This window comes from Psammomys obesus, unplaced genomic scaffold (genome assembly GCF_907164565.1).
Source record: "Psammomys obesus unplaced genomic scaffold, mPsaObe1.curated_primary_1811, whole genome shotgun sequence".
Lineage (NCBI taxonomy): Eukaryota > Metazoa > Chordata > Mammalia > Rodentia > Muridae > Psammomys > Psammomys obesus.
The window spans coordinates 22,431,139-22,457,874 of NW_026585894.1; the positions used below are offsets into that span (position 1 = coordinate 22,431,139).

The following is a 26,736-nucleotide window of genomic DNA, read 5'->3' on the forward strand; positions in this document are numbered from 1 at the left end:
TCTACATGTAGACATCCAGTTAGACCAGCACCATTTGTTGAAGATGCTATCTTTTTTCCATTGTGTAGTTTTGGCTCCTTTGTCTAAAATCAAGTGTCCATAGGTGTGTGGGTTTATTTCTGGGTCTTCAATTCAATTCCATTGAGCCACCATTCTGTTTCTATACCAGTACCACACAGATTTTATTACTTTTTCTCTACATTACAGCTTGAGATCAGAGATGGAGAGACCTCCATCTCTGTACAGAATTGTTTTAGCTATTCTAGGTTTTTATTTTTCCATATGAATTTAATAATTGTTCTTTCAAGGTCTATGAAGAATTGTGTTGGTACTTTGGTCAGAATTGCATTGAATCTGTAGGTTAATTGGTGAGATGGCCATTTTTACTATGATAATCCTACCAATCCATGAGCATGGGAGACATTTCCATCTTCTAGTATCTTTTCCAATTTCTTTCTTCAGAGATTTGAAGTTTTTTTGTTGTTGTTTTTGTTTTTGTTTTTTTCATACAAGCCTTTCAGTTTTTTGGTTATAGTTACACCAAAATACTTTTTTTCCAGCTATAGTGAAGGGTATGGTTTCCCTAATATCTTTCTCAGCCTGTTCATCGCTTCTATACATTAAGGTTACTGGGGGTTTTTGTTGTTGTTGTTGTTGTTGTTTTGGTTTGGTTTGGTTTGGTTTGGTTTGGTTTTAGCTAATTTTGTAGCCACACACTTTGCTGAAAGTATTTATCAGTTCTAAGAGTTCCCTGGTAAAATTTTGGGGTCACTTATTGCCCGCAAATAATGATACTTTGACTTCTTCCTTTCCAATTTGTAACCCCTTGATCTCCTTTACTTGTGTTAGTGCTCTACCTCAGACTTCAAGTACTATACTGAAGAGATATGGAGAGATTGGGCAGCCTTGTCTTGTCCTTGATTTCAGTGGAATTGATTTAAATTTCTCTTTGTTTGATGTTTGATGTTGGCTACAGGCTTGCTGTATATTGTCTTTACTGTGTTTAGGTATGTGCCTTGTATCCCTTATCTCTCCAAGACTTTAAACATGAACCTGTGTTGGATTTTGTCAAATGCTTTTCTGGCATGTAAGAGATAATCGTGTGATTTTTTTTTCTTTCAGTTTGTTTATATGGTGAATTACATTAACGGATTTCCCAATACTGAATCATCCCTGGATCCCTGCAATGAAGTCTACTTGATCATGGCGAATAATGTATTTGATATGTTCTTGGACCCTGCTTGCAAGTATTTTATTGAGTATTTTTGCATCAATATTCATGGGTGAAGCTAGTCTGAAATCCCCTTTCTTTGTTGCATCTTTGTGTGGTTTAGGTATCAAGGTGACTGGCTTCATAGCATGAGTTTGGTAATGTTCCTTCTCTTTCTATTTTGTGGAATAGTTTGAAGAGCATTGGTATTAGCTCTTCTTTGAAAGTTTGGTAGCACTCTTTTTTTGGGGGAATTCTTTGAAAGTTCGGTAGCAGCTGTGTTGGGCTTTTGGGGGGGGTGAAAACTTTTAATTTAATTGCTTTTATTTCCTTAGGATTTATAGGGCTGTTTATACCTTTTTGTCTGATCTCAATATAGCTTTGGTAAGTGAAATCTATAGAAAAAATTGTCCATTTCCTTTAAGCTTTCTAATTTGTGAAATTCTTTGGATTTCCTCATGGTCTGTTGTTATGTCCCCCTTTTCATTTCTGACTTTGTTAATTTGGATACTGTCTGTCTGCCTTTAGTTAGTTGTCTAGGGGGTTATCTATTTTGCTGATTTTTTAAGATTCATTTTATGCGTATGAATAGTTTTCTTTTCACATGTTTCTGTGAACCACCTGTGTGCGATGCCCACAGAGACCAGAAGAGTATGGCTTATCTCCTGGAACTGGAGTTGTATAAGATGATGAATCACCATGTGGATGTTGGGAACTGAAATCAGGTCATCTCCAAGAGCAGCAAGTGCTTTTAACATCTGAGCCATCTCTCCAAACTCTAATATGATTATTTCTCATGAAAAGTTTCAGTACATCTGAGTAATGGTGGTACATGCCTGTGATCCCTGCACCCTGAAGTCTGAGGAAGGATGAATGTGAATTAAACACCAGTCTGTGCTATGTAGAAAGATTCTACTCACCCTCAATAGCCTAGCCAAACAAAAAGTTTTCTAACTTTGAAAGTCCTATGTGAGTAATTGCCATACTTATTGTACTTACATAATAATCAGACCAAAATCTAATGAGATCAAACATCATTTGCAAACAAGAATCAAAAGGGAAATAGAAAAGTTTCTTTAATGAATAGTTGCAAATACACTTTATCTGTGAATCTAAACACAAGTTTTTAGAATGAATTTAAAAATTATCCTTGTGTAGCAAAGTAGCAATACAGTAGCTTCTCTTCTAGGGTACACAACCTCATCAGATACAGCTAGAAAAGTTTACAGCATCAGGTATGAACTTCCTCCAGTTGAGAGGATCTTAAGTTCAATTAGAAAACTGTTGGTTACTCTCAAAACAACAGTGTCACTATTGCACCGTTGGAAATACGTTGCTAGCCTGGTTGTTACTGTGCTTTGTAGGTTTACAGCTGGATATGACTATAATTGCTTTTCCTCTGTTGGCAGCTTGTATTGTATCTTCTGATAATATGAGAACATGTCCTCAGGTCAGTTCCAGCTGGATTTCTCCAAACCCTGTGTATAAAGTGTGAGGTGTCTTCAAAAATAAGGAAGGTCTTACTTTCGAGTCCTGGGAGGAAACCTCAAACAATAGCAATAAACCTTTGTGGGTCACTTGGACACACACCCATGGCCAACAACTCAGATGAGTAGATATCACCCCTCATCAGAGAAGCTCATCTATGCAGCAGTCAGAGGTAGTTACAGAGATCCATAACTAGCCAAAATGAAGAGAATAGTGCCTGGGAGTTCTCCACCCCTAATTGATACAACACAATTCCTTAGGAAATATGGAAGAAGGAGTATAACGATCATATGAGCCAGAAGACCAGGACACCTGCTGTGAGATAGTTTCTATACATGAAATCTCAATAACTTGGTTGCCTAAATAATATCTGCATAATGACACAAGTCAACATGCCAACATGGTTGATGGAAGTTTCTTAAAGTCCCACCTGTAGACAAAGAGCTACAGGCAATCAATAGCTGTTGACAGATAATCAGTTTTCTCCAGGGATGAGCCACTAACAGGTTAGGAACAATATTAAACGAAGTCAGTAGAAGGTACTTATAACAATAATTATAGAATAGGTCATGAATTTGAGGAGTGGGAACACATGGGAGGAATTAGGAGAGAGGGAGCGCAGTAATTATGTAAATGTGCTACTCACATATAAAAAAAATCTCTAAATTAAAAAAAATATGTATAATGTAAGGAGATAAATTGTTTCAATGAGGTATTGTTCTAGTTTTCTTTTTATTATTGAGATAAGACATGCTGACTCCAAGCAACTTAAGTAAAGAAAGTAATTATTTGGTTTATATATATTTTCAGGTCACAGGAAAACAGGAGCTTGAAGCAGAAACTGGGGAGGAACACTTGCTTTGGGTTCATTCTAGCAAATAAGACCAGAAACACTTGCCTATCGATGGTGCTGCCTACAATGGGCTCAGCCCTTTCATAACTGTTAACTATCAAGACAGTCCTCCACACATATGAACACATGACAACCTGAAATTCCTCAAATGAGACTCTGTTCTCAGGAGAATCCAAGCTAGGTAAAGTTGACAACACTGTTGCTCTGGAGTCAGGGATATTGAGGTCAGGGATAGAGATACCTCCAGACAATATGTTGCTGTACAGGATTGTTTTAGCAATTCTGGGCTTTTTGTTTTTCCATATGAAACTGAGAATTGTTCTTTCAAGGTCTGTACAGAATTGTGTTGGTATTTGGATGGGAATTTCATTGAATCTGTAGATTGCTTTTGGTAAAGTTTTTTTCCAACAGATCTTCCACTTGTTTGGTTAGAGTCACCCCAAGGTACTTTATGCTATTAGTGGCTATTGTGAAGGGTGTTGTTTCCCTGATTTCTTTCTCAGCCCTTTGTCTTTCTTATCCAACAGGGCACTGAGTTGTTTGGTTTTTTGTGGTTTTTGGTTGTTGTTGTTTGTTTGTTTTGAGTCAATTTTACATCCAGCCACTTTGTTGAAGGGGTTTATCAGCTGAAGGAGTTCTCTGGTCAAATTTTTTGCAGTCACTCATGTATAGTATCATATCATCTGTAAATAGTGATACTTTGACTTATTCCTTTCTGATTTGTATCTCTTTGATCTCCTTTAGTTGTCTTATTGCTCTAGCTAGGACTTCAAGTACTATGTTGAAGAGATAAGGAGAGAGTGGGCAGCCTTGCCTTGTCCCTGATTTCAGTGGGTTTGATTTAAGTTTCTCTCCATTGAATTTGATGTTGGCTATAGGCTTGCTGTATATTGTCTTTACTATGTTTAGGTATGTGCCTTGTATCCCTGATCTCTCCAAGACTTTAAACGTGAATGGGTGCTGGATTTGGTCAAATGCTTTTTTGGCATATAAGGAGAATGTTGTGTGGTTTTTTGCCTTCAGTTTGTTTATATGGTGGATCACATTGATGGATTTCTGTATACTGAACTAACCCTGAATTCCTGGGATGAAGCCTACTTGGTCATGATGGATTATAACTTTTATGTGTTCTTCAATTCTGTTTGCAAGTATTTTATTGAGTATTTTTGCATCAATGTTCATAAGAGACATAGATCTAAAGTTCTCTTTTTTATTGGGTCTTTGTGTGGTTTAGGTTTCAAGGTGACTGTGGCTTCAAAGAGTGAGTTTGGTAATGTTCCTTCTGTTTCATTTTTGTGGAATAGTTTGAAGAGAATCAGAGTTAGCTCTTCTTTGAAGGTCTGGTAGAATTCTTCACTAAAACCATCTAGTCCTGGGATTTTTGTTTGTTTGATTGATTGTTTTGTTTTGGTTTGTTTTGAAGGGAGAATTTTGATGACAGCTTCTATTTCCTTGGGGGATATAGGACTATTTAATCTATTTACCTGATTTTGATTTAATTTTGGTAAACGGAATCTATCAAGAAAATTGCCCATTTATACTTTCAAATTTGATTGCATATAGGCTTTTGTAGTAAGACCTAATGATTGCTTGGATTTCCTCATTGTCTGTAGTTATGTTCCCCTTTTCATTTATGTCCCCCTTTTCATTTCTGAGTTTGCTAATTTGGATAGTTTCTCTCTGCCTAAAACATATAGCACAATTTTGTAAATTCTTATTTTTGCCTTCTCCAATATCTGTTCACAATTTGTCTCTTTTTTATTTGTTTTTAATTTATATAATCATTTTACATCCTTATCTTAGCCCTCTCTCTTTCTCTCCTCTCCTCAGAGTCCCTCCCTCTCACCCTCTTTCCCTCTACTTCTCCTCAGAAAAAGAGAGTGCCCTTCTACCAACCCACCCCTATGCATCAAATCACATCAAGACTGAGCTCATCCACATCCACTGAGGCCAGGCAAGACAGCCCCAACACAGGGGCAAACAACAGAGTCCATGTCATAGACAGCACCCACTTTTTTCAAACTAGTTTTTCCATTTTGTTCTTCCAACTCTCCTGATTTTGCACCTCTGAGAATTAACCTCTTTTCAAAAAAAAAAAAAAAAAACAAAAAACAAAAAACAAAAACAAAAACAAAAAACATTTAAGCTAAAGCTAGGCGACATAACGTGAACTTAAAGGAATTTGTAGTAACAGGTCATGTTAGGCAATCTCTACTCTTAATGCTGCATAAAGACTCAGAAAATTCATCAGAATACAAAGAAGGCATTCAAAGTGAAAACCAGGAAATTAAGCAGATTTTCACAACTATCTCGAGATGCTTTAAGCTCAGTCTAAAATTAATGCCTATTTCTCTTATGGACTCATAAACTGAGTTTGCAACCATTAACTTTATTTTTCATTTGTTTTCATAGAAAGACTCATGTGTAAATGCCTAATACCTTATATCATCCAACAAAACAATCTAGGAACCAACTTTTACAGTTGTCTCAGTTAAGCCTTAATGAACAAAAGCTGCCGAAATAAAAATTGGATTTACTGTGTTCAAAAGAGAAAATAATTTCTCTATTCCATGAAGAAGAAAAAAAATGAAAAATACTCTTGTTGTATAAAAATTTGGTCAGTCTCAGCTGAGCCCTCTGATCAAGTGAGACAGACTTCAGGATTCCCTCCCTGTCTTTATAATACCTAGTTTAAGCAAGAATCCTACTTGAGCAGTGGTTCTCAACCTTCCTAATGTTGTGACCCTTTAACACATTTCCTCATGTTGTGGTGAGCTGAACCTTTTTTTTTTTATTTCTTTTGCTACTTCATAACTGTAATTTTGTTACTTTACTGTTATGAATCATAACATGTATATTTGTGTTTTCCAGTGGTCTAGGGTGAACCCTGTGAAAGGGTCATTTGACCCATTTGGGGTTGCAACTTGGAGGCTGAGAACCTCTGTGCTAAGTCAACTCACTTACAAATCTCCCTTCATGATCCTGACCACTTTCAACATAGGCTAAAATTCTTTTTGAAAACATGTGAAATCCTTACATTGCTATCAAGATGTTATTAGTCACTCTGGTCTGTCTTCAGTAAAATGAACTCAGGTTTGTCTGTCCTGAGAATTATTTTCTATTTAATTATTGCTGTCTAGAGGTGTTGATAACGGTCATTTCCTCTGCCAGTTAAAGAATTAAAACGCAGCATTATAGCAGGCAGCAACAGGTAACAAACATTACAAATGAAGAAGCCCAGAGAGAGAGAGAGAGAGAGAGAGAGAGAGAGAGAGAGAGAGAAGCAGAGGAAGGGCTCTTTGCAGAGCAGAGAAGGGACCTAAATCTATGAAAAATTTAAGTGATTTTGGTGGCCTGAGATGGGATCCCCTCTCCTAATTTTGAGTTGGATGGCCTAAACAAAGAGAAGAAGGCTGATTGCTCCACAGCTTTAGATAAACATATTAAAGAATGACTCTGAATATGCCATTGTCCTGGAACTGGTCAGCCAGAATAGTAGCCCTGTTGGTAAAAAAAATAAAATAAAAATAAAAATAAAAACTCACCAGACCTTTGTTAGGATAGGGGAAAAAGTCAGGAGTTTGCCATCTTTGGTATTTATCAGTGGCTGTCTTCCTTATCTCTCTGACTGCCAGGAATCTGGCTGGCTCCTAGTCCCTTACAGGTAGAGCCTACCAACAACTTAATTCTGCACTTTAAATCACCATTAGTCCTCATACTACTTAATTCACCATAGTTTCCCTTCTCAAACCTGTGCTAATACTCTCAGTAGCAAGGAGCTTCTATTGCCTTTCCTTTTAACTAACATAACAGAAAAAAATATGGTACTTAAAGTCATACCAACCACTAGCACTGTCCTCTCTGTAAGAGAAAAATCCAAGTCAAGCAAGAGGTAGACAGATTTATCAGAAAAATACTATATTCTGATGATAGGTCTAACTAGTTTTGGAGTGGAGAAATATAAGGTCCCTTGTTTAAATTGGAAATCAATGGGAACCAGAAATCAGAACTGAATGAGTGAAATGGTAACAGAGTTAAGGTGACCAAAATGAATGATCACAGAAAGCAAGGGAATGGACATACCTCATAATCAAAGAAGGGGTGCACAGGCTCATCTGTGAAGAATTCTTAGAGATAGGGGATGAGTGATGAGAATAAGCACCATTTAATTTGAGCATTCTCCCACAAACTCTTTTCATCAGTCAATGTAGTAAGCTGTTTATAATGCACTAAAGAACTAAGAGGGGGGGAAAAAGGTGACAGAATGCATGAAAATTACTTCAAATATTAGGTAATTGTCAAAAGAAGTGACATGCAATACTTGGCATGACTCACTTAGGTAGGAGGTGACAGTAGATAAAATTAAAAGAAGTCAGAAAAATGTGAGATTTTCTTTAAAGAAATATATAATCATAATGGAAAATGCCATAAAATCTGCTTATGTACTTAAAATACTGACATATTATGGACAGAAAGAATGTACTGATGAAATAATTCTTGTTTATGTTTATGAGTGTATTATTAATTATAAAGATTATGTGCACAGTCACATTTGATCCATTCAGATGTATGAATAATGAGTTTGAATTATTTCAAAATATTTGAAAATATGCAACACTAATGATTTTAATGGTAGTTTAAACCTATCAAAATAGTTATCCTTTATCAAAAAACCAAAATCATAGTACAAGGATGACTAAGACAAAATATAAATGAAGAGATTTTTTTTCCCTTGCATTGCTCAATCCAGACAAGCTGACAATCAAGTATAACCAACTCTAGTCTCAGAACTTTTCATGAGAAAGGTCGGTTACCTTGATCACCATTATTATGTTAATGTCAAAGACGAATTCAATGATCAGAAAGCTAAGGAGGTTTAGACAGTATACTGTAAAATGGTCATCAACAACCCTCTCCATTTCTCTTTAGGACTATCAGAGCACAAGCTGAGTGTGGTAGGGAGTTGGTATCAGTTGCTGTTGTACAATGAGTCTAGTAAATATGAGTCCCTGAAGTTGATGATATTTACTGGTCATTCTGTGTTCTTTTTTGTATTTTATTTTATTTTATTGATTGATTTATTATTTATTACAATTTATTCACTTTGTATCTCTGCTATAGCCCCCTCCGTTGTCTCCTCTCAGTCCCACCTGCCCTTCCTTTCCTCCCTCTTCTCCCCCTATGCCCCTCCCCTAGTCCACTGATAGGGGAGGTCCTCCTTTTATCTAACCCTAGCCTATCAGGTCTCATCAGGACTGGCTGCATTTAATTCCTCCATGGCATAGCAAGAGCAAGGCTGCATTCCCCCCCCCCCAAGTGGAGATGATCAGGGAGCCTGCCACTGACTTCATGTCAGAGACAGTCCCTGTTCCCCTTACTAGGGTACCACTTGGATACTGAGCTGCCTATGGTCTACATCTGACCAGGAGGTCTAGGTCCTCTCCATGCATGGTCTTTTGTTCTCACATTGGTCTCCTCAGGACCCTCTAGGACCAGATTTTTATTGGCTCTGTTGGTATCCTTGTAGAGCTCCTGTTCCCTCCAGGTTTTCTATCTCCCCCTCCTTTCATAAGAATCCCTGTACTCTGCCCAAAGTTTGGCTGTGAGTCTCAGCATCTGCTTCGATACCCTGCTGGGTAGATTCTTTCAGAGGTCCTCTGTGGTAAGCTCCTGTTCTGTTCCCTCTCTTCTCCCATTGCTGATGTCTATCATTTTGTGTTTTTAATAACCGAATGATAATTCTCTCTAAACCTTTATGTAAAAGTCATTGCAGAGCATCATAGATAGATGATGGGTATGTATATATATGATAAATAGAGATAGATGATGAGATAAACATATATACATATATATTATTACATATGTGAGTAATTAAAAAACACAGAAAATGATCAATTGAATAAATTCATCTAATCCTACCACTGACTCATAGCAACCAATTAGACTGCTAGCAGGGACAAGGAAATCCCTCTGCAACCTTCCATAAAGTTTTATTTCCAGAAACAGCCTTGAAAAAACTGTACACAATTGCCTACAGGGATCATTTACCTTCCCAGACTCTGGCATTTACCCTTCATCACAATAGCTTACTCATGTTTTCCCCCAGTAAGACTCCTGTCAGTGTCCTATCACAGCTTAATCAAAACGCTTTCCCCCACAGTCACCACAGCACTTAAAAAAAAGTATAATAAACATTGTAAGCACATATTTACTACAAGATTCCCATAAACATTCTTATGTAAAATATGACATTCTTGACTAAGTTATATTATGTATTATGTACCTATCCATTACTCAAAGTAATTGCTTGTAATTTTGAGCCACTGACTGAATCAAGGCCTTAATTAAATTGGCCACTGGTTATATCAACTCCTGATTCAATAAAGCAATAATTAGATATGCCACTTTTGCATCAACATCAGATTAGATCAGTCTCAGTTTGGATAAATCTCTGAAAAAATTAGCCCCAGTAAAATTAGGCACTGTCAATCCCATTATTAGATTAGTCAGTGCTTGGATCAAAACCTTGATTTTTGGCCAGTATTTATCAGATTGACCACTGTTTAGATCAATCTCTGACAAGATCAGTCCCAGATCAGGCTGGCAACTGAGTGAATCAACCCGTGATCAGGACCAAGTACTGATCAATCTCTGATTTGGATTAATGCTTGATTGGGTTGGACCTCCTTTTACTCCATTAAGACATAGATTAAAATTGACCCTTGTTGGTCAAGTCTGAAATCTGAAATTCTAAGAAAGAATTAATAAGGATAATTAGGTCACAGAAAATTTGATTTTAAAGGTTATCAACTGATGCAGTGTCTAAATCCAGGCTATAGAAATACTTTAATTGTTCTGCTTATTCATTATGTTTAGATTATATGACACTTCTAAGTGAGAAAGTTTCCCATAAAATAATCTGCTTTCTCTTTCAAAAAAATAAATCAGAGGCTCATTAATGTTGGTCTCAAATCTGCTTGACAATATTAGGCCTAGATTTTGCACCAAGACCCAGATTATTGTATTTGATGTCATGTACTTGATGAAGGCACTTGCTGTGCCTTCAGAAGCATTGGATTTATAACCTACTATAAACATGATTTATGACATAAAACTTTTGGAAATGTAGCACTTTCTTACCTTATATACAGATGGCTGGTACTTAGAAAATTTTCACTGAGAATTCAGGCCTCTTTCACTTCTCAAATGCAGTAAAGTATATGACTCTTGAAGCTTAGTCAGTTTATCTATGAATAAGACAGTAATAAGACACTTGAACAAAATCTATTTCCTGTTATACAGTTAACAATACTTATCTTGACTAGCTCAAGTCAAGTCCTGAAACTGTCCTACAGAGTTCTTCCCTAAAAATTTCTACACCAGCCTCAGCTCAGCAAGGAAAATGTAAAGAAATAATGTAGAATTAAATCATGACAAGAAGTTAAGAAATAAATTTGCAGGAGCTGTAATGATGGCTCAGTGGTTAAGTCTTTCAGGGGACTCAGGTTCAATTCTCAGCAACTACATCGTGAGTCACAACCTTCTGTAGCTCCAGGTCAGTGGGATCCATTGCCCTTTTCTGACCTTGAGGGCACTAGACACACATGTTACAAGGCAGTCAAAACAACTATATACATACAAATAATTTTAAAATATGAAGGAAAATAAAATTGTATGTGAGAGAAAAACTTCTTCAAAAAGAAACTAATAATATTAATCATCTCTCAAGCCAGCCTCACAAACTTAATGTCAAAATATTTGTATAAATGCAAGCTTATGTGGTCAATCAAGTTCGTGATTTGTTAAAATACATGTAGCTGTTAAAATATATTGTTTAGAAGGTTAATCTTTATTGGGATAATAAAAAATTGTCAAGTGGCTTGTCTCACTATTTCATAGTAATTTATCAAAACAGATCTTAGAAATCTTTCTAGGCTTAGCTCATAAAAAGAGAAAATAAGTATAAGAGTTTTACTGATGAATCTGTGCTCTTAATAGCTCAATGATATTTTTTCTCTAAACCTTTGTAAAAATTCATTGCTATGCTCATTCTAAATCTTTTGCTAAAAATGAATGTTTACCTCACTTTATATTTAGCATATTTACAAAACAAAAGATTTATGTATAAAATCACATATAGTCATACATACATCTGTATAATATATATATATACATACATACATACATACATACATACATACATACATACATACATACATAAAGAGGGGGAGATGGAAGGGGAAGAAAAGGAAGAGAGGGGAGAGTTAAAGGTGAAATTGGGACACACAGAGAGAAAATTCAGAGACGGGAGTCTTATGTGGAAAGCTAACAATTAACTTTAGTTCTAACTTTGTTTTCCATTCAAACCAAAGCTTTAGAGTATGTAATGTTAGAAAAGACAAGGTAAGAAAATAATAAGGAATACAAAAGTCAGTGTAAATAACTATTATTTCAACACTATAAAGCCAGCCATGGGCTCAATCATGCCAAAGTTTGGGGTGAGATTGCTACTATTGGAGAGAGAACACTGGAGAGCACACGATATTTTTGGTGACAGAAAACTGTATAGCAGAAGACATTCCTAGAAAAGGTTTCCGTATTTATATTACTATAAATTCGACAGGTCCAGTGAAGCTACTGTGCTGCTATAAAAATAAAGTTAAAATGTGAAGATAGACATATATGCCCTTCTTCTAAATCATTTGTGCAGGGAGATTGCCTTAGCTCATCTATCCCCAGATAGCGTTATAGCCCAATCACCTTTCATGAAAAAAAAAATGTTTATAAGAAACAATAAAGAAAATGGGTTTAATGTACATTCCAATCATTCAATCGAGTTCTGCCTACATTAGTAAAGTCACTTGATTTGAATGCTCAGCAGGTGCTCCAGTTATCTTCACAGCTGCTGTGTACCTGACTGATGTGCTCCTGGGAAGAAGAATGTTTAACATGGTACTCACTCACTGGTACTGTTAATTCCCCCTTATTGCGGTGGATGTGAATCCAATGACTAGTAACTAGGTAGTTTCTAACAATTCCCATTCATGACCTCATAATTCTAAAGGTCAGAATTTCGGGTAGTCATGACTTAGGTTACCTAGGCTGTCTCAGCTAGGTTCTCTAGACTTCTTTTGGGGAGAATCAGCTTCAACTTAAGGTTCATAAGGTTTTTGGCAAATGTCTTCATTAAACTTTCTTGTTGCCTCCCTTGGCTTGTAGAGACATCTACATTTCTTCCTAAATTGTCCCCTCCATATCAAAGCTAGGAAAGCTGCATCATCGTCTTCTATTTTGAATTTCTCTGATGCTCCTGTCTTCTCTCTTTCACCATCAGCTGGATACAGTTCTCTGCCATATGTATTTGTATTTTGAGTAGGTCCAATCACTTTACTTCAAAAAAAAAAAAGGTCATCTGTCCTAAATGACAAGCCCCAGTGACAGCAGTATCTCATTACATGCACAAGTTCTGGAGATAGAGACAAAGAAAATAAATTTTATGTGACCTTTATATAAAGTCTGCCTATCCTATCTGTCAGTTCATATTTTGGCATTGTTGAGGACACTTCATAAGTACAATGCCAACCATAAAAACTTTTAAATGATGAACAACATTCTGAATGTTTACTAAAGGAAGCCTCAGCTTTCTGGTAGGCTATACAAATTTGCCAAGCAGGACATTGAGGGCTGTCAGTCAACACAGCACTCAATGCCAGTTAGGAGTACATCTCCTCTAGATCTCTATAAGAAGTCAGCCTGATATGTTGGATATGACCAATCTAGATGCAAAGGCTCCTTGTCCATTTAAAAATCACATGAATTGTATTATGTAAATTCTACAATCTGCACAATTTAATAAGTGGTCTTGAGAAGCTGGAAATGTAGCTCAGTCAGTAATGTGTTTGCTGTACAAGCACAAGAACCTCAGTTTGACTCCCCAGAATCCAGGTAAAAGCAGGATATGATGGTCTTCACTTATAATCTCAGGACAATGAAAGCAGAGACAGGTGATCCCTGGCACTCCCTAGACAGTCAACCTAGTTCCAGGCAGAGAGTTCCAGGAAGTGAGCACAACTGTTATAAAACAAATTCTTAGAAAAGGTATTCTGCACCTGAGGAGAGGCACACAAGGTTGACCTTTGACCTCCACACAAAACTGCATATACAGTTAAACACACACATTGCACAGGAACATAAATATACAGAGACTCATATACACAAATATAAATGGTAATAACATTTGAGTGGTATTTAACCCATTAGTGACTATAACAGATAGCTAAAGGAGTTATTGAAGCAAGATGATGTCAATACTGAAACAGTATAATTTTTCTAGTGTTTAATATATGTGGTTGTGATAGATGGTACTTTCTGAAAATGAACACAAAAATACTCATTTATGGCATTCTGTTAGCTTCATCTGCTTTGGGGTGTTTCAGGTGTCAGTTGACTATATATTTCTAACTGTCACATCTTTTGATAGAAAAATTGGCATTTTATCTTTTAAAATTTACTTCTTTATCATTGGCAATAATTGTGTGGGGTGGTATATGTGTGTGGAGAAGTGTCCATGTTTGTGCATCTCTCTTCCCACAAGTAGAGGACACAGGAAAGGCACCAAGTGTCTTCCTCTATCACTTTCTGCCTAATTCCCTTGGCACAGAGACTAATTATTCAGTGTTATAGCTAGCTAGGCTTGCTGGCAAGTGAGTTGCAAGGATCTGCTTGTCTCTAAAGCCCCAAAGCTAAGGTTATGGGCATAAATGGCTATACTTGTCTTTTTACGTGGATGCTGAGGATTTGAACTCAGGCCTCCATGCTTCTACAGCAAACACTCTAACTCGCTGAGCCAGCTACTGTAGGAAGAGTTTTTCCTCCAAGTCTATCTTATATATTAGAATAGCCTCCCCAAACCATTTTCATTACTGTTTACATCTTACATCTTTTTTCTATCCTTTAACTTTCAATGTTTTGTGACTCTGAATATAAGGAATGTCTCTGTAGCCAGCATATAGTTGGCTATTTATGTTTTCTATTCTATCATGCCAATTTAGGCCTTTTAATTGGAAAACCTAGTTCACTCATATTTAACAAGATTACTAACAAAGTAGGATTTGTCTCTGGAATTTTCATATTTATTTCTGGTATGTATTGTGCTTTTCTGTTATTCTATTCCTCCATTATTACCATTTTGTGTTAAAATGGCTCAGCTTAATTCATCTGACATTTACTTAGATACATATTTTTCACTTATTTTATTAATGTTTGCTTTAGAAATGTCAATCAAACCAACTTTTTCTGTACTAGATATTTAACCTAGGGCCTTGGGCATGATGGACAAGTGATCTACCACTGAACTATGTCCATCCTTCTCTGTTCAAATTTTATTTTTAAAACTTTGTTTCACTGAAATTCAAAGGCTGGCCAGGAACTTACTCTGTGGACAAGATTAACCTTGAACTTTTGATCAATCCCCTTGCTCCTGTCTCCTGAATTTCTAGGTTGCAGGCATGCACCACAGGGCCAGCAGTTAATACTTATTTAACTGCAGCAGAATATAAAAACTTCTGCTCCAGTTTATCACCAGTCCACTGCAGCACTTGTTCTTTACTTTGTGGGTTCTTTCCTTTCTCTCTTCTACCTTTCTCTGTCCCTTTATATCTCCCGTTTTCATTCCTTAACACTAGATTGGAGAGAAAAATGGATAGAGGGGAAAGCAGGAATCGTTACTGCTAGAGTACTTCCAATAATGTAAGTTAGTTATGTATAGCAATGGTTTCATTGTACCATTTTCACACATGTATGCAATGTATTTTGGTCGTATTCACAACCATTCTCTCTTTTGTCCTCTCCTACATGCACTGCTCTCCTTCTTCCCACCTATTCTTCTTTTATTTCTCATGTCTTAGGGTTTCTCATAGGAACATAGGTGAACAACCACTTACATGAACATGGGCGTACAGTGTCTATGCCAATGTGGAAACTGTGTTTCCCTTGGCAATCATCCTCAATTTATAGATTTTTTTTTTTTTTTTTTTTTTTGTAATCTACTGAAACTGTAGCTTTCACTCTCCAGTTTTTCCATCTCTTTTCCCCCAACGCCTTTATCTTAGCATTCAGGGTGTTCTCCTCACTCCAACAAATTATCCTCAGGTTCTCTCTTGTGTGTTTTTTTAAAATTCTTTCATCAATGAATTAGAAAGATAATCTGCATCCACTGAGACAGTTCCACCGTTTTCCCACCCATGTTCTTAGTTAAAATATTATGCACCCCAATTGTTTTCTACAGTAGGAAATTTCAAGAGCCAGCCATAGTCCTTGCTTGCTAGAGAAATGCCCTGTAGAAAACTTTTTTCCGTACTGGAAAAGATGCACGTCAATCAAATAAAGACAGTCTTGAAAATGTTATTGATGGAACCACAAGCCAGGTAAAAAAAGAATAGTTCTTTGAATTGTGGCTTTGAAAATATTTCAACTGTTCTACTCCTTCACCTTCAGTGGACTTCAGGATTCTTGTTTTCACTGTGACTGTAGACAATGGATTCTCAATGCTCCCATAATGCTAAAGGTAGGGTTATAAGCATATAAAAAGTTACAATGCCACAAAGCTTGCTGTTCTTACCCAGCTTTACCTGCTTTTTTCTTGCATTTTTTATCCTTGGTAGGAATAGGTCAGGTTATTAAGCCTGGCCCCAAGGTCAAGGGAAAGCAGAGTATGTTCTGGCATGCTGTGCAGCTTGCTCAGGCAGCTCAGGTTAGCTGGAGGCCCTGTAATATCAGGGACTTATAATAATGTTATTCTATAGAAAAATGGTCTTGATTAATGCTTCTGAGATTGCTATAAGTCAGAGATAAAATATCAAGATCTGGAAACACTGATTCTGACAAAGTTTTCTTTACTTTTATGCAGAAATGTATGCCTGTTCAAAGCCAGCCACCATGAAAGAACAGCAATGATTCTAAGGGTGGCACACCATAAAACAAAACAAAACAAAAAAAAAAAAAAAAACTGATGAAACAGATCATGATGATAAAGTATGTAGAGATGAGAAGCCTGGAAGAACTAAAGTCTTAGATGAGTTTTATTTTGCAAGAAAATCTTCTTGAAGTCAGTCTTTAAATATTGCCTATCCCCGATGCAAATCAAAACGACCCTGAGATTTCACCTTATACTCATTAGAATGCCTAAGATTAAAAACTCAAGTGACAACATATGTTGGAGAGGTTGTAGAGAAAGGGGAACCCTCCTCCATTGCTGGCTGGTGGGAATGTAAACTTGTACAATCACTTTGGAAGTCAATCTGGTGCTTTCTCAGACAATTAGGAATAGTGCTTCTCCAAGATCCAACTATTCCACTCTTAGGCATATATCCTAAATATACTCAAGTACACAACTACATTTGCTCAACCATATTTGTAGCAGCTTTATTAGTAATAACCAGAACCTGGAAACAACCCAGATGTCCCTCAATGGAGGAATGGATACAGAAATTGTGGTACATTTACACAATGGAATACTACTCAGCAATTAAAAACAAGGAAATCATGAAATTTGCAGGCAAATGGTGGGATCTAGAAAAGATCATCCTGAATGAGGTATCCCAGTAGCAGAAAGACACACATGGTATATACTCACTTATATAGACCTATAAGATAGGATAAATATACTGAAATCTATCCACCTAAAGAAGATAAGCAAAAAAGAGGACCCGGGGTAAGAGAATAAATCTTCACTTAGAAAGACAAATGGGATGGACATGGAAGTAGGAGAAAACAAATAACAGGACGGGAGCCTACCACAGAGGGACTCTGAAAGACTCTACCTAGCAGTGTATCAAAACAGATGCTGAGACTCATAACCAAACCTTGGGCAGAGTGCAGGGAATCGTATGAAAGAGGGAGGAGTTAGTATGACCTGGAGAGGACAGGAGCTCCACAAGGACCAAATATATCTGGGCACAGGGGGCTTTTCTGAGACTGTTTCTCCAACCAAGTACTATGCATGAATATAACCTAAAACCCCTGCTTGGATGTAGCCCATGGCAGCTCAGTATCCAAGTGGGTAATCTAGTAAGAGGAACAAGAACTGTCTCTGATATGAAATCAATGGCTGGCTCTTTGACCTCCCCACCCTCCAGAGGCAGGAACAGCCTTGCACAGAGGAGGACATTGCAGCCAGTTTGAAGAGACCTGATAAGCTAGGGTCAGATGGAAGGGAAGGAGGACCTCTCTTATGAGTGGACTTAGAGAGAGGGCAGGAAGGAGGTGATGAAGGGAAAGTGGGATTGGGAGGGAATGAGATAGGGGGCTACAGCTAGGATACCAAGTAAATAAACTGTAACTAATATAAAAAATAAAAATTTAATAAAAATGAGTTCAAATCTAATATATATTGCCTATCCCAGCCTCAACCCATACCAACTGAACCAGAGAAAAAGTGTTTTGTTGAATCATTCCTAATTTTTTGTTCTTTTTAAAATTAATTTATATTTTATTAATTGGAATTTATTCATTCTGTAACCCAGCTGGAGCCCCACCCCTTGTCGCCTGCCAATGACACCCTCTCTGCCTTTTCTCTGCCTATGTTCCTCCACCAGTCCACTGAGAGGGGATGCCCTCCTCCCCTTCCATCTGACCCTAACCTATCAGGTCTCAACAGGACTGGCTGCATTGTCTTCCTCTGTGGCCTAATAAGGCTGCTCCCTGCTCAGAGGGGGGGATCAAAGCGCCAACCCCTGAGTTCATGTGAGAGACAGCCCCTGTTCCCCTTATTAGTTCATTCACTTGGATACTGAGCTGCCATGGGCTACATTTGTGCAGGGGTTCTAGGTTATCTCCATGCATGGTCCTTGGTTGGAGTATCAGTCTCAGAAGAGATCCCTGGGCCCAGATTTTTTGGTTCTGTTGCTCTCTTTATTGGGTTTCTGTCCACTCCAGGTCTTTCTATCTCCCCCTTCTTTCATAACATTCTCTGTACTCTGCCAAAAGTTTGGTTATAAGTCTCAGCATTTCCTTCAATACCCTGCTGGGTAGTCTTTTGGAGGCCCTGTGTGGTAGGCTCCTGTCATGTTCCCTTTTTCTCCCTCTTCTGATGTCTGTCCCTTTTGTCTTTCTGAATGAGGAATGATAATCTTACCCAGGATCCTCCTTTTTGCTCAGGTTATTGAGGCGTGAAGATTTTAAGATGTTTATCCTATATTATATTTATAATAAGCACTTATAAGTGAGTATATACCATGTGTGCCTTTCTGCTTCGGGGATACTTCACTCGGGATGATCTTTTCTAGTCCCAACATTTGCCTGCAAATTTCATGATTTCATTGTTTTTAATTACTGCATAGTATTCCACTGTGTAAATGTACCACAATTTCTGTATCCATTCCTCCTTTGAGGGACATCTGTGCTATTTCCAAATTCTGGCTATTATGAATAAAACAGCTATAAACAAGGTTGAGCAAATGTCCTTGTTGTGAACTTGAACGTATTTTGGATATATGCCTAAGAGCGGTATAGCTGGATCTTGAGGTAGCACTATCCGTAATTTTCTAAGAAACCGCCAGATTGATTTCCAAAGTGGTTGTGCAAGTTTACATTCCCACCAGCAATGGAGGAGGGTCCTCCTTACTCCACATCCTCTACAGCATGTGATGTCACTTGAGTTTTTGATCTTAGGTATTCTGATGAGTGTAAGGTGAAATCTCAGGGTGGTATTGATTTGCATTTAACTGATGACTAAGGATGTTGAATATTTCTTTAAGTATTTGTCTGCCATTTAATATTCCTCTATTGAGAATTCTCTGTTTAGCTCTGTACCTCATTTTTAATTGGATTACTTGATTTGTTGCTTTTTTTAACTTCTTTATATATTCAGGATATTAACCCTCTGTCAGATATAGGGCTGGTGAAGATCCTTTCCCAATTTATAGGCCATTGTTTTGTTCTGATGACAGTGTCCTTTGCTTTACAGAAGTTTTCCAGTTTCATGAAGTCCCATTTATTGATTGTTGATGTTAGAGCCTGTGCTGTTGGTGTTCTGTTCAGGAAGTTGTCTCCTGTGCCAATGAGATCAAGGCTCTTCCCCATTTTTTCTAGTAACAAGTTTAGTGTGTCTGGTTTTATGTTGAGGGCTTTGATCCACTTGGACTTTAGTTTTGTGCAAGGCAATAAATATTAATTGATTTGCATTTTTCTTCATGTAGACATCCAGTTAAAACAGCACCATTTGTTGAAGGTGCTGTCTTTTTTCTATTGTTCAGTTTTAGCTTCTTTGTTAAAAATCAAGTAACCATAGGTGTGTGGGTTTATTTCTGGGTCTTCTATTCTAGTCCTTTCTGTTTCTATGCCAGTTCCATGCAGTTTTTATTTCTATTGCTCTGTGTTACAGCTTGATGTCAAGGATGGAGATACCACCAAATAATATCTTGTTGTACAGGTTTGTTTTAACAATTAGGATTTTTGGTTTTTCCATACCAAGTTGTGAATTGTTCTTTCAAGGCCTGTACAGAATTGTGTTGGTATTTTGATGGTAATTGCATTGAATCTGTAGATTGCTTTTGGCAGGATGGCCATTTTCATTGTTAATCCTCCTGATCTATGAGCATGAGAGATCTTTCCATTTTCTGATATCTTCTTCAATTTCTTTCTTCAGACACTTGAAATTTTTTTGAACAGTTCTTTCACTTGTTTGGTTAGAGTCACACCAAGGTATTTTGTATTATTAGGGGGTATTGTGAAGTGTAGTTTCCTAATTTCTTTCTCAGCATATTGGTTAATTCTATACAGCAGGGCTACTGATATTTTTGAGTTAATATTGTATCCAGCCACTTTGCTGAAGGTGTTTATCAGCTGAAGGAGTTCTCTGCTTGAATTTTTGGGGTCATTCATTATACTATCATATCAACTGCAAATAGTGATACTTTGACTTTTTCCTTTCCAATTTTTATCCCCTGATCTTATTTAGTTGTCCTATTGCTCTAGCTAGGACTTCAAGTACTATGTTGAAGAGATATGGAGACTGTGGGTAGCCTTAACTTATACCTGATTTCAGTGGGATTGATTTAATTTTCTCTCTGTTTAGTTTGATGTTGGCTATAGCTTACTGTATATTGTCTTTACTATGTTTAGGTATTTACATTGTATCCCTGATCTCTCCAAGATTTTAAAAATAAATGAGTGTTGGATTTTGTCAAATGCTTTTTCAGAATCTAAGGAGATGATCATGTGTTTTTTTCTCCTTCAGTTTGATTATAAGGTGGATTAGATTGATGGATTTCCGTATATTGAACCACCCCTGCATGCCTGGGATGAAGCTTACTTGGTCATGGTGAATGGTATCTTTTATGTATTCTTGGATTCTGTTTGTAAGTATTTTATTGAGCATTTTTGCATCGATGTTCATAAGAGAGATAGGTCAAAAGTTCTGGGGTTTTTTTTGTTTTTTTTTGTTTTTTTCTTTTTTTGCAGCTTTGTGTCAAGGTATCAAGGTGACTATGGCCTCATAGAATGAGTTTGGTAATGTTCCTTCTGTTTCTATTTTGTGGAGATTTTGAAGAGAATTGGCGTTAGTTCTTCTTTGATGCTCTGGTAGAATTCTGCACTGAAACAATCTGGCTCTGGGCTCCCCCCCAACAAGGAGACGTTTGATGAAAGCTTCCATTTCCTTGGGAGATAAATAGCTATTTAATCTATTTACATAATCTTGATTTAATTTTGGTAAATGGAATCTATCAAGAAAATTGTCCATTTCGTTTAGATTTTCATATTTTGTGTCATATAAGATTTTGTAGTAAGACCTAATGATTGTATGGATTTCCTCAGTGTCTGTCATTATATCCCCATTATCATTTCTGATTTTGTTAATTTAAATAGTTTCTCTCTGCCTTTTAGTTAGTTTGGCTACAGGTTTGTCTATCTTGTTGATTCTGTCAAAGAACCAGCGCGTGGTTTCACTGATTCTTTAAATTTTTTTCTTTGTTTCTTATTTATTGATTTCAGCTCTGATTTGGATTATTTCCAATCATCTATTCCTCTTGGGTGTGTCTACTTTTTTTCCTAGGGCTTTTAGGTGTGCCATTAAGTTGCTTGTATGACATGTCTCAAACTTCTTTCTGAAGGCACTTATTGCTATGAACTTTCCTCTTAGCACTGCTTTCATTGTGTCCAATAAGTTTGATAAGTTGTGCCTTCATTTTAATTGAATTTTAAGAAGTTTCTAATTTATTTTTGCATTTCTTCTCTGACCCAGCTGTCAGTGAGTAGAGAGCGGTTTAGTTTCCATATGTATGTAGGGGTTTTGTTATTTCTGTTGTTGTTGGGGTTTAGTTTTAGGCCATGATGGTCTGATAGGATAGAAGGGATTGTTTCAGTCTTCTTGTATCTGTTGAGACTTGCTTTATGCCCAGGTATATAGTAAATTTTGGAAAAGGTTCTTTGAGATGAGGAAAGAAGCTATACTCTTTTGAGTATGGCTGAAAAATTCTGTAGACATTATTAGGTATATTTGATTTAGGACCTCTGTATGTGTCATTATTACCCTATTTAGCTTCTGTCTTGATCTGTCCCCTGGTGAGAGTGGAGTGATGAAACCTCCCACTCTTAAGGTGTTGGTATCAAAGTGTGATTTAAGCTTTAATAATGTTTCATTTACAAATGTAGGTGCTCTTGTATCTTGTATAGATATTCAAAATTGTGATGTTATCCCGGTGCATTATTTTCTTGATTAGAATGAAGTGTCCCTACTCATCTTTTTTGTTTTATTTTGGTTGAAAGTCTATTTTATTAAGTATTAGGATAGCTACTCCAGCTTGTTTTCTTATTGGCTTAAAAAACATTTTTCCAGCTCTTTACTCTGAGGTAGTGTTTATCTTTGTTGGAGAGGTGTGTTTCTTTCATGCAGCAGAATGTTGGGTCCTGTTTCTGCAAATATTTTGTTAGTCTGTGTCTTTTTATTGGAAAGTTGAGTCCATTGATGTTGATAGACAATAGTGATCAATGAATGTTAGTTCCTTTTTTTGTGGAGTTGGTGGTGTTACTGTGTTTCTATGCTTATTATCTTTTACTTGTTTGATGAGAAGTTATCTACATCCTGTGTTTTCATGGTTGTAGTTTATTTCATTAGATTTTAGTTTTCCTTCCAGTATCTTCTGTAGGGCTGGTTGTGCTATGTAGATATTGTTTAAGTTTAGTTTTGTCATGGAATATTTTGGTTTTTTCATATATGTTAATTGAAATCTTTGCTGGGTATAGTATTTTGAGTTGGCATCTGTGGTCTCTTAGAGTCTGCATGACATCTGCCCAGGTCTTCTGGCTTTCATAGTTTCTGTTGAGAAGTCTGGTGTATTTCTAATAGGTCTACATTTATGTTACTTGGCTGTTTCCCTTGCTGCTTTTAATATTTTTTTTCTTTGTTCTGTAGATTTAATATTTTGACTATTATGTGTTGTGAGCAGTTTCTTTTCTGGTCTAGTCTATTTGGTGTTCTGTAGGCCTCTTTTATGTTTATGGACATCTCTTTAAGTTGGGAATATTTTCTTCTATGATTTTCTTGCAAACATTTTCTGGACCTTGAAGCCTGGAATCTCCTTTATAGTCTATCCCTAGTATTCTTAGATTTCATCTTTTCATGGTGTGCTTGATTTCTTGGAGGTTTTGTGCTTGGAACTTTTCTGATTTTGCTTTTTCTTTGAGAGATGTATCTGTTTCTGTAACTGTATCTTCAGCACCCGAGATTGTCTCTTCAATCTCTTGTATTCTGTTGATGATGCTTACCTTTGTAGTTCATGATCTTTTTCTTCAAGTTCTCCAGCTCCAGGGTTTTCTCTGTTTGTGTTTTCTTTGTTGATTCTAATTTTCTTTTCATGTCTTGCACCATTTCCTTCATCTGTTTGAATGTGGATTCCTGTCTTTCCATTATGGTCTATTTTTTTTGTTCATTTCCTCTCTGTATGCCACTAATTGTGCCTCTACTTGTGTCTCTATCTGTGCCTCTATTTGTTTGGCTATATTTGCCTGTATTTCTTTGAGAGCTTTGTTGGTTTCCTCTTTATATTCCTCTAATAACTGAATAAGCACAGATTTGAGATAATTTTCCTGTGTTTCCAATTAATTAAAATATTCTTTGATTTTGAGGGTTACTGGTGAAGCCATGATGTCCTGATTTTTGTTTGATGTGTTCTTAGTCCAACTTCTAGCCATCTGCTTATCTGTAACTTTCACTATTTGTTCCTGGAGTCTGTACTTCAGACTGGGTCTGTCTGTCTGTCTCTGGTGTCTGGAGTATTCTTCAGGAAGATGAGAGAGGACCACCGGTTTAAGAGTGGATGTAGGTGTTTTAGCTGTAGCTAAGAAAAGAAGGTTGCTGGTGCATTGTGCAAGTGCAGGAATGTGGGTAGAAATGTGTGTAGATGCATGAAAGGGTGGAGCATAAGTGCAGGTTGGGTTACTGGCTCTGCTTGTGGACACGATGTACATGTGCAGGTGCCCTGAATGCCTCAATGGCCCACAGGCCTGTCCTACTGTCTTGCAGGTATTCAGATCTATCTGGGTTGCACCATCTTTGCTCCAGGAATTGTTTGCCTGTTTCCACTGGGAGACCCACAGAACAGGGCCTTCAATGTTGAGAACGTTGTCCCAGGGATCCCTATGTTGCCCACTGCAGGGGTATGTCAGGGAGGGATCCAATGTCTGACTATTAATGTAGAGGGACCCTGATTCTGGGGCTCGGCACGCACTCACATGAAGGCACACTTTATCACTCGCAGGCCTAATTGGAAAGCACAAGGGTACCCCCTCTTCTCTATTCTCAGATTTGGGCCTGAAGGGGCAAATGACAGTGTAGGATATTTGCCAGCTCAATGATCTCCACTGTTTGTCTTTGGGCAGGGAGTCCTGTAATTGTGACCATCTTGGTCACTGAGCAAGGAGGATCCTGATTTGGGCAGCAGCAGACCTGGGAGGACTGTACAGCTGCAGCCTCTGCTGTCTCAGTTATTGGGCACTGAGGCTCCTGGTTGGAGCAGCCACCTTTGCTGTCTCAGTCACCCAGCACAAGGGCTCCTGCTTGGGGAAACGGAAGTGTAGGATGGTCAAATATTTGCCACTCTCAGGCCCCGGAGATGTCCATGGGTGACCTGGATCCAAACTGGCCCAACTTACAGATTGTTTCCTCTGGCCCAGGAAGCCTCAATGTCTGTGTTCTTGCTTAAGCTCCCTTCCCCCCACTCACCAGTCTCAGAGTTTTGGATCCTTTGCCCCTCAAATATGGTGTGTGCTGGTCACAGACATCTTGGACTTTTCCTCATTCTCAGTTTTTTAATTAACAAAATAAAGTTCTCATTTCAAGCCATTAGGTTATGAGGAGCTTTGTTATATGGCAACCAGATTGGTAGACAACCAGACAGAAAGTCTGAGGCAAGAAAGTCTGTTATGAACAGTAGAAGCTCTGGAATTCCTGGTACTGCTATTGTTATGGACTTGTGAGCCACAGCCTAGGTTCCACATCAGGTCAGGCCACCTGTCCTCAGTCACACACTAATCATGGAAAGGAGGAAAAGGAGAGTTCAATATCACTGCATTGGGCAATGAGATACAGCAACACCCCCACCCAAGTCTGCCTTCTGGGCCCTAAAATGAGATAGACACTTAAGCAGAGAGTCAAGGCTATGCTCATCTAAACAGTTGCAGTGACAGTGTGGTCTTACCCACAACTAACCCATTTTTGACTGGGATTCACCAGGTGCTCAAAACGTGTGAAATCTGTCTTCAGAAGGCAAGGTTCCCTGCTCTGGCTGGAGCCTTTTCCTACTCCCTGCATGATATTCCTAGGGAAATTCCTGTGTTTATGGAGTCCACTTTTTTCAAGAGTCTGCTAGAGTGAGACACACAAGTATGTTCTAAAACGATTTTAAAAGATCTCTATGAATCGTTCAATCACAGCTCCCCACTTTCTGTTTTAACATTCCAATCTTGAGGTAGACTATATCTATATCTAAAACAAATATAAAAAGCAGTATTCATATAAAAAGAACATTTAGATAGTGCCACATATTCTTTTTAAATCTGTAGGGAACCTTTATATAAAGAGTGGGAGGGTCTCTAAAGACACAGAATGGGTAGACTAAAAAATATTAGCAAGGGACAGTATAGTATGAAAATAGTGAAACATTTATAGCAGATAAAAGCTATAAATACCTTTGTGGGTTGAAAGAATTTCCTTATTAGCTTTCCATAATCCGTAATCTCCACAAATTATCTTTCTCATCCAGAGTATTAACACAGGGAATGTCTTGTATTTTTTTCATACTTGGTAGGAATAGGTCAGGTCATTCAACCTGGCCCCAGGTCAAGGGGAAATAAGACATGCGCTGGCATGCTGTGCCCCTTGTTCAGGCAGCTCAGGTTGGCCTTAATAAGGCCGTGCCCCTTCTTTCTCCACAATGGACATCTGACAAGGCACTGTATTGTTGCAGCATGCACGAATTCTTATGTGCTTTTAATCCATACATTTTGCATAATACATAGCTTAGATAAATAGCTATACATGCCTCTAGTTCCACATATATAGGGCACTGAGTATACTAAAAATCAACTTAAAACAACTGCTTACAAAACAGTCATTTAAGACTTTAACAAAGACTGATAATTAAGTGAACATTGACTTTGTTGAGTCAATTTCCAAAATAGATAAAAATTTTGAAAAACAAATGGTAGAAAACATGAAATATTTTTAATTTTTTAATTTTTTTAATTAATTACAGTTTATTCAATTTGTATCCCAACTGTAGCCCCCACCCTCTGCCCCTCCCAATCCAACCCTCCCTCCCTTTTCTCTACCCATGACCCTCCCCCAGTCCACTGATAGGAGAGCGCCTCCTACCCTTCCATCTGATCCTGGTCTATCAGGTCTCATTGAGATTAGTTGCACTGTCTTCCTCCGTGGCCTGTTAAGGCTGCACCCCTGTCGGGGAGGTGATCAAAGAGCAGGCCACTGAGTTCATGTCAGAGACAGTCCCTGTCCCCTTACTAGACAACCCACTTACACACTGAGCTGCCATGGGCTAGATCTGTGCAGGGGTTCTAGGTTATCTCCATGCATCATCTTTGGTTGGAGTATCAGTCTCAGAAAAGGTCCCTGTGTCTGGGTTTCTCTCTCTCTCTCTCTCTCTCTCTCTCTCTCTCTCTCTCTCTCTCT

At 37.7% G+C, this 26,736-nt stretch overlaps 1 protein-coding gene across 4 annotated transcripts in view; it reads right to left on the reverse strand.

Moving 5' to 3' along the window:
* Sytl5 (synaptotagmin like 5) overlaps positions 1-26,736 on the reverse strand; it is a 356,529-nt gene that overhangs the window by 283,271 nt on the left and 46,522 nt on the right. For 3 of the 4 annotated variants that reach the window (XM_055599625.1, XM_055599630.1, XM_055599624.1), the window contains exon 2: positions 10,692-10,798. The gene's annotated coding sequence lies outside the window, so the exon portion shown is untranslated. Of the gene's footprint in view, positions 1-10,691; positions 10,799-26,736 lie in introns of those variants that run through there. The other variant, XM_055599628.1, reaches the window with a different exon arrangement.